This window comes from Theropithecus gelada, chromosome 4 (genome assembly GCF_003255815.1).
Source record: "Theropithecus gelada isolate Dixy chromosome 4, Tgel_1.0, whole genome shotgun sequence".
Classification (NCBI taxonomy): domain Eukaryota; kingdom Metazoa; phylum Chordata; class Mammalia; order Primates; family Cercopithecidae; genus Theropithecus; species Theropithecus gelada.
The window spans coordinates 34679736-34687735 of NC_037671.1; the positions used below are offsets into that span (position 1 = coordinate 34679736).

Genomic DNA, 8000 nt, shown 5'->3' on the forward strand with positions numbered 1-8000 from the left:
AGTGATCCACCCGCTTCAGCCCCCCAAAGTGCTAGGATCACAGGCGTGAGCCACCGCGCCAGGCCTCGTTTTGCTATTCTTCAACTTCGCATGTTTGGAATGCTACAGCGTGAGGTCTTCCGTGTCTGGTTTCCTTCGCTCCCTCCCACGGTTCTAAGATTGTTTTCTGCATCCGCCGTACCCCTCCCTCGGCATCTTCCTGCTGGGAACTGCTCTTTCTGTCTGCCACCTCGTGGCCACAAGGGGGCAGCAGAGGCTGAGGAAAATCTGGTGAGATCAGCTTGGGGGTCTTTTTCCGGGCCCACGAGTTACTCCCCCTGCCCACGGAGCACCCTCTGTCTGGGCGCCTCCCAGGCAGCTGCTGCTTCTTGGTCCTGCTTCTTTCTCTGAGATCCGCTGCTTTAGAGAAGATTTCTGGAGCAGAGATTTGGAGCAAGGATCTCCAAACTCTTTTGATCACACGCTCCATTCAGTAATATATTTTGGACATGCAGCTAACAAACGTGTGCAAACATTATGCAGGTTGAAAGGACAAACGCAAATCACATTAAAAGGGGATGAGATTAAAGATTTTATAATAGTTTTAATATGTTCTCTACCTTCTTTCCTATCTCCCCACATCCCTGGAGGGCCCTTAGGGCTGGTGCCCGTAATCTGGTGGCCGCCTGTTTAGAGCTCGACTGAGCTTTGATGTAGACCTAGTCCCAGTCAGGGTTTGGCCACACGACCTGTGACCCTGGGCAGGTTTCCTCGATCGTCGAGCCTCTGTCTCTCAGCTGTGAAGCGAGGACAGTAAGGACCATCTCACGGTATTATGCTAAAATATTCACGGAAATAAGCATGTAATGTTCGGAGTAAGATGCCGCCTACTGAACAGTGGGCCTGAGTATTTGGCGGTGGTCATTAGAGAGCAGAGGCGCTGGCCTCAGGGTTAAGCCCACAGCTCTGCCTGTGGAGAGGAGACTCAGTGACAAGAGAGAAGAAAGTGTCCGGCATCCTGGGGACTGAGAATCTGCCTCTCGGGGTTGGACAGGGCAGGGCCTCTTCTGCCTCCAGCACCCCAGGCCTCTCTCCTCTGATTCTGTCAGGGACGGAGGCCAAGGTTGGAGACCTCTAGGCCTTTTTCCATAACTTGGTTCCCAAATTCCTCCCGCTAGGACTTGCGTGTTTCAGCCTTAACCGTGGATGGACCTGACCTACATGGGATTGAGAGGGTCAGTAAATTCGTCCCCGCCACTGACTGGGTCACCTACCTGGGCAGTACATGTGCTACTCTCGGCAACTCAGCCTCTGACACTGCAGTGCTGGGGAATGTGCTTGAGACACCCTGGGAGACATGTCCACTCCGGCGGCCCACCTCCAGATAGATCAGGGGGACCTGATCAGTTATTTTTTTCCTTCTCTCTCCCTCCCCTATACTCCTCCTCCCTTCCTTCCTCCCTGTCTCTCTGCCTCTCTCTTTCCTTCCTTTTTCCTGTTTCCTTTCTTATGACATCTTTCTCTCCTATGCTTTTGTTCCTTTTAATTTATTTTTGCTTATTTGTCTAATAAAATTTATTAAAATTTTTATCATAACATCTTTTTTCCCTCTGGCCTCACTCCTTTATCTTTGTATATCTCAGGGGATGGGTGGCAGGGATGCTCCCTCCCCTCCTCGGGAATCTCGGGTTTGGAAGCAGGGTGGGTTGCCCATTCAGAGGGTGGCAGGACAGGTGCTGTAGGCTGGGAAGGCTGGGGCAGACCCTGACTCTTCAGAGAGGGCGGGCGGCAGAAGGACATCTCCAAGCCATCTTTGGGTGGATATTTCTATTATGGAAAGACATCCTTTCCTGGGATGGGCTCTCCCTGCCAGAGGGGCAGATGGGCAGGCCCAGGGGAAGGGGATGGCACAGCCAGGCCACCGGAGCTCTGCTCAACAGGCAATCAGCTAAGAGTTCAGCCCACCAGTCAGGTTATGGTGGTTAGTGATTGGAGGGAAAGATTTTAAAGTTGAAACAAAAACACCACTCTGTGTGTATGTGTGTGTGTGTATGTGTGTGTGTGTGTGTGTGTGTGTATATGTGTGTGTGTGTATGTGTGTGTGTGTATGTGTATGTGTGTGTGTGTATATGTGTGTGTATGTGTATATGTGTGTGTGTGTATATGTGTGTGTGTGTGTGTGTGTGTGTATGTGTGTGTGTGTATGTGTATGTGTGTGTGTGTATATGTGTGTGTATGTGTATATGTGTGTGTGTGTATATGTGTGTGTGTGTGTATGTGTGTGTATGTGTGTGTGTGTGTATGTGTGTGTATGTGTGTGTATGTGTGTGTGTGTATGTGTATATGTGTGTGTGTGTGTGTGTATGTGTATATGTGTGTGTGTGTGTGTATGTGTGTGTGTATGTTTCTTTTTCTTTTCCAGAGAAGTCAGAACATTCTTCTTTAAACTTTTTTCTGCAATAGAAGATAACCCAGTAAACTGCTCATCTTAAAAGTGTGAAGGCAAATGAAGTTTACCAGATTGTACCCAGAAGAAAAGGGGTTGAATCCTTTTTACTGTCATATTTTCTTTTTTTTTTTTTTTTTTTTTTTTTTTTTTTTTTGAGACGGAGTCTCGCTCTGTCGCCCAGGCTGGAGTGCAGTGGCCGGATCTCAGCTCAATGCAAGCTCCGCCTCCTGGGTTCACGCCATTCTCCTGCCTCAGCCTCCCGAGTAGCTGGGACTACAGGCGCCCGCCACCTCGCCCGGCTAGTTTTTTGTATTTTTTTAGTAGAGACGGGGTTTCACCGTGTTAGCCAGGATGGTCTCGATCTCCTGACCTCGTGATCCGCCCGTCTCGGCCTCCCAAAGTGCTGGGATTACAGGCTTGAGCCACCGCGCCCGGCCTATATTTTCAATTCACAATATATTTAATGTAGTTTACATTCACTGCTCTTTTATGACTGGGGCATTTATCTGAAACGATTTTGAAAGCACTTGAAAAAACTAAAAGATAAGAGTTATTACATGTCTGTTAAAAAGGAAAGTATTAACTTTAGCACAGGATAATTTATATTTTGAGGATGAAAGATCATTCTTAGCCTAGTGAATGGTGTTTATGGTTAAAGCAGCTGGAATGTGATCTTGAGGAGCTGGGGAGGGAGTGAGGTCTGCTCTTTGAGCTCCTTCTGCCGTGCTCACCAAGTGCTCTGCCCCTGTTCTTGAAGAAAATCCGACTTCCCGATAGGGGGCTGGGATTCAGGGTGGGAGAAGCGTCCTGGCCATGTCATTGTCGGAGCATCTGAGAGTCCAAGGTCCCTTCTCACTCCTTTCTCACTTTGAGTCTTCTGGAGCTGGGCGCCAGGCCGGTTTGAGGGCTGGGGGCATGTGTGTGTGTTGGGGGGACAGTCTCCTCTCCAGGCAGCTGTAGCTGCTCCCTCACCTAGGAGGTTACTGGATTAGTATTACTAAATAGCAGGACTCACAGCTCTGTCTGTTTGCAGTCGTGACAATGAAGTGGCACACATATAATCTGCGTAGTCCAGTTCCTTACACTTAATACGTATTCAATAATATTTTATTTTCTTCTTTCTGCCCTTTCATAACATTTCCTGAATGACTCTAGGCCTTGGGAAGGCTCCCCGTGGGGCAGAGGTTGGCGGTGGCAGTGGGGCGGTGTGGGCTGCTCAGCTGTCAGTGGGGTTTCTCCGCAGGGTGTTTTGGAGTGACTGGGGATACCCTCTTTTGGCTGCTCTTTTTGTTTCCTTTCCTATAACAGGGATCCAGAGGGCAGGGCAGACCCTGCCAGGCTGCTTTTTGCAATCTTTCACTTTCAGATGGTGGAAGGAGTCATTGATTCTTCTGGGCTGGGAGTGCTTAGTGGGGGCCCCAGGGCCGGGGTCTCTGTAACCTGTGCCAGACTCGACTTCTCTGCTTTCCTGGGAACGCTCTGCCCCTCAGCGATCAGGAATCCTGGGTCCCCAGCATTGGACCCAGAAGCAAGGCTTGGGGCTCTGAGAGCTGCTAGGAGCCTGTGCAGACTCTGAGGGAAGATTCGGGGTCTGCTGAAGCCTTGTGGCTCTGAACTTTCTCAAGTGCTAAGTTTAGAGACACTTGAGGAAGTCACAGCCGTTCAACCTGGGAACAAAGCGAAGCAAGTAAGTTGCCTTTGAAGACACCTGTGGGCCAAGAAGAGAAGGCCAGGGAGCAGCCGGCTATACGAGGAGGCTGAGAAGGTGGGGTTTGGAGTGAGGGGAAGGCAGCAGCCGGATGGCAGTCTTGTTCTAAGAAGACTCAGACAACCTTAGTGAGGGCTACACCTTTATTCATTGATTTTAATGATATTTCTGTAGGATTTACTAGGACTAAGTCCTGGTCTAACTCTATTCATTACAACCTTGGAAGGGAGATGCCATTCCTATCCCCATTTTGTAGGTGATGAAACTGAGGCAGAGAAGGTCAAGAAACTTGCCCATGGTGGCCACAGAGTGGCCACGCCTAGAGGGGACCCCAGCAGGCAGCCCTGGGGGTCTGTCCTTTCCAGGACCACAGGCTGCCTCCTCCCCCTTCTCCCAAATAGGAGGTGGTTCTGGCATCTTCACTCTGACCAGGGCTCACTTCGTCTCTGCTGCTCTGTCTCTCACTGATCCTTTACCTTTCGGGTAGAATCTTCCTCAAAGAGAGAGAGGGCGAAGATTTTTTTTTTCGTTGACTCCTTTGTATAGGGAGTTACTCTGCTCCCAGGCTGGAGTGCACTGGCGTGATCTCGGCTCACTGCAAGCTCCGCCTCCCGGGTTCACGCCATTCTCCCGCCTCAGCCTCCCGAGTAGCTGAGACTACAGGCGCCCGCCACCACGCCCGGCTAGTTTTTTGTATTTTTAGTAGAGACGGGGTTTCACCATGTTAGCCAGGATAGTCTCGATCTCCTGACCTCGTGATCCACCCGCCTCGGCCTCCCAAAGTGCTGGGATTACAGGCTTGAGCCACCGCGCCCGGCCGAGAGGGCGAAGATTAAACTGTCAGTGTGGAGTTGTCTGGGCACCTGCTGAATGCAAGCCCGTGTCCTGGGCCCACAGCAGGAGGGGGCTGGGGTAGGATTCAAATTTAGGTGAAATAAATAAGCAAAAAAAGCAGGACAGGATGTTGGACCCCTGGGATGGGCACTGTGGCCTCCTTGAGGATGGATCTTATCTCTGGTTCCTCTTGGGTGATGCCCTGGTCACGAGGAGGGGGCAGCAGAACCACAAGCAGGAGCTGGCGCGTCCTTCATGGCTCGGGGCCCTGAGTCTGGGCGCTGTTGGGAGGGGTGTGGGGGAAGTGGCCACCGGGTGTGTGAATGATAAAGAGATGAAGGAATGGTTTCCACCATGGAGCCCCAGGTGCTGAGAGAGAAGGGCCTGGTTTTCTAAGAGCAGGGTTTGCCGTGGTTGCAGCTGGGGCGGGAAGGGAAGAAGTGGTTCTTCTCAGGGAGACCTACTGGTTCCCTGACACCTCAGAGTCTCCCAAGAAAGGCTGGGAGAGGCCCGGGTCAGCTGTTTGTTGGTATCAGAGATGTGTGGGACCCACCACGCCCTTGGCATGATGAACCAGGAGGAGATGCTTTGCTCTCAGGACACCAGCTCTGAGCCACTTTCTCCCCCATGAGGCTGCAGGGCTCCCTGTTGGTCTGTCTCCCTGTCTCCCTGTCTTTGGTCCTGGAAAGAACAGGTCTCCCTGTCTCTCTCCCCGGCTGTGAAGAAATGGATACTTGCTTTGACCACCCTTGGCTCTGCCGTCTCACCTCCCTGCTTCTCCTTGTCCAGCTGCACACCTGGGTGTCTGCGGGTGAGCGTGTCCCACCCTCACTCCCCGTCCTGTGTTCCCACCGCGTGCACGGGACGTACCATGCGCTCTGCTCATTCTCTATCTGGACTGGATGGGGATTTTTGGAGGCCCCAACTCTAGAAAGATTATGGTGGTCCTCCGACCACTAATTGTAATTTAAAATTCAAGAAGCATCACTAAACCATAAAATACGTTTTAAAAAATTTTAATTTCTTTTTCTTGAAAGCTCAGATAGAGAGGGAAAATAAGGAATCTTGACAATTCCACAATGATGACTTATTTTATTTTATTTTTTGAGGTGGAGTCTCACTCTGTCACCCAGGCTGGAGTGTGGTGGTGCAATCTTGGCTCACTGCAACCTCCACCTCCTGGGTTCACACGATTCTTCTGCTTCAGCCTCCCGAGTAACTGGGATTATAGGCACCCGCCACCACACCCGGCTAATTTTTGTATTTTTAGTAGAGACAGGTTTTGCCATTTGGCCAGGCTGGTCCCAAACTTCTGACCTCTGGTGATCTGCCCGCTTTGGCCTCCCAAAGTGCTGAGATTACATACACAAGCCACCATGCCTGGCCGACTTTTTTTGATGTTTTAAAGCCAAATATCAAAACTTTGAAAATACCCTTTCCTTTCAGTTTTAGTTTTTTTGCTTTACTGGTATCCTAAGCAATCATTCATTTACTCATTTTATTCCCCCAACAATTATGGGGTGTCAACTACATGTTAGGTGCTGTTCTAATAACAAAACAGACAGAGACTCCCTGTCTTCACAGAGCTTACATTCTAGCAGGAGACAGTGAGCAATAAATGTGATAAACTAGTAAGGCTGTGTCTGTCATAGGTGATGAGTGTGATGGGACAGTGAAGTTGGGTGGGGCACAGCAGTCAGGGGTGCGGGAGGTGGGGTGAGGGCGGGCAGAGTGCACAGTGAGGTGGTCAGTTTAGATGGTAAGATGGCAACAAAGACTTGGAGGAGTGGGGCTGAGCTGTGAGGATCTCGGGAAAGATGGTTTAGCGGGCGCAGCCGGTGTAAAGCTGGCTCTGTGTCTGGGGTGTTTGGGAACAGCGGAGGTAAGCATCGGCTGGAGCAGAGCAAGCCAGGGGGAGAGAAGCGGGAGTTGGGGTCAGAGAGTTACTGGTGGGGTCAACCCTGTCAGGCTTGTGGATCACTGGGAACTAAGGGGAGCCATGGAAGGGCTTTGAGCAGAGTGGGGATATGGTTTAGCTCACAAGGTAACAGGATCAAGACATGGGCGTGGGGAGAGGGCAGACAGGAGAGACTAGCCCCACACTGTCCTCAAAGGTAGAGACGATGGTGGCTTGGGCCAGCGCTGAGCAGCACAGGAGGTGAGAATTTGCCCTTCGGAGGCCCACTGCTGCCCCCATCCTGCAGGAGAGTCACGTTGTGGTCCATCTGCCAGGCCTCACCTCAGAGGGCCAGGGTATGGAGTGGGTAGAGGGTGAGGTGAACTTTCCTCCTTTTTTTGAGATGGAGTCTTGCTCTGTTGCCAGGCTGGAGCACAGTGGCGTGATCTCGGCTCACTGCAACCTCCGCCTCCCAGGTTCAAGCGATTCCCCTGCCTCAGCCTCCCGAGTAGCTGGGACTACAGGCGGGCGCCACCACGCCCGGCTAATTTTTTGTATTTTAGTAGAGACGGGGTTTCACCATGTTGGCCAGGATGGTCTCAATCTCCTGACCTCATGATCCACCCGCCTTGGCCTCCCAAAGTGCTGGGATTGCAGGTGTGAGCCACCGCGCCCGGCCAAACTTTCCTCTTTAATGTGCGGTGATTGGACCAGCTTTGTGCAGTGGCAGTGTCATAGCCAATGAGGTTGATCTGAGGTACAATTATTGCTAATTGAAAATTTTTCCCAATATCCACCATCAACACTTGAAATACAGTTGCATTGACAATTTTTGCTGGTATCTGTGGAGACTGAAAACAAACAAACAAAAAACCAACAACCCTGCCGTGACTGGGGGCTCCTGTGAGTGATGAGAGCAGGTTTTTTAAATGAAGAAGCATTTGGCTCTAGGTTTTAAGTGCACATGTAATTCAGTGGAGGAGAAAAATATGGTATAAAAACTAATAAACTTAGGAGTGGGAGTGGGAGATTTCCTAGAAGTGGTTGAATGATTAGAGTTCTGATTCAGGCCACACGTCGGTTTTCTCTTTGGTCAGTTTTCAGGCTTGTCCTGAGACAGGCCAGGTTAGAGC

General features: G+C 50.8%; 1 non-coding gene across 1 annotated transcript; it reads left to right on the forward strand.

Annotated features, from left to right (window-relative positions):
* Positions 1–7579: 7579 nt before the first annotated feature.
* On the forward strand, positions 7580–7718 carry LOC112624055. The gene has a single exon (XR_003119360.1). It is a non-coding gene; the product is annotated as a U4 spliceosomal RNA (small nuclear RNA).
* Positions 7719–8000: the final 282 nt, after the last annotated feature.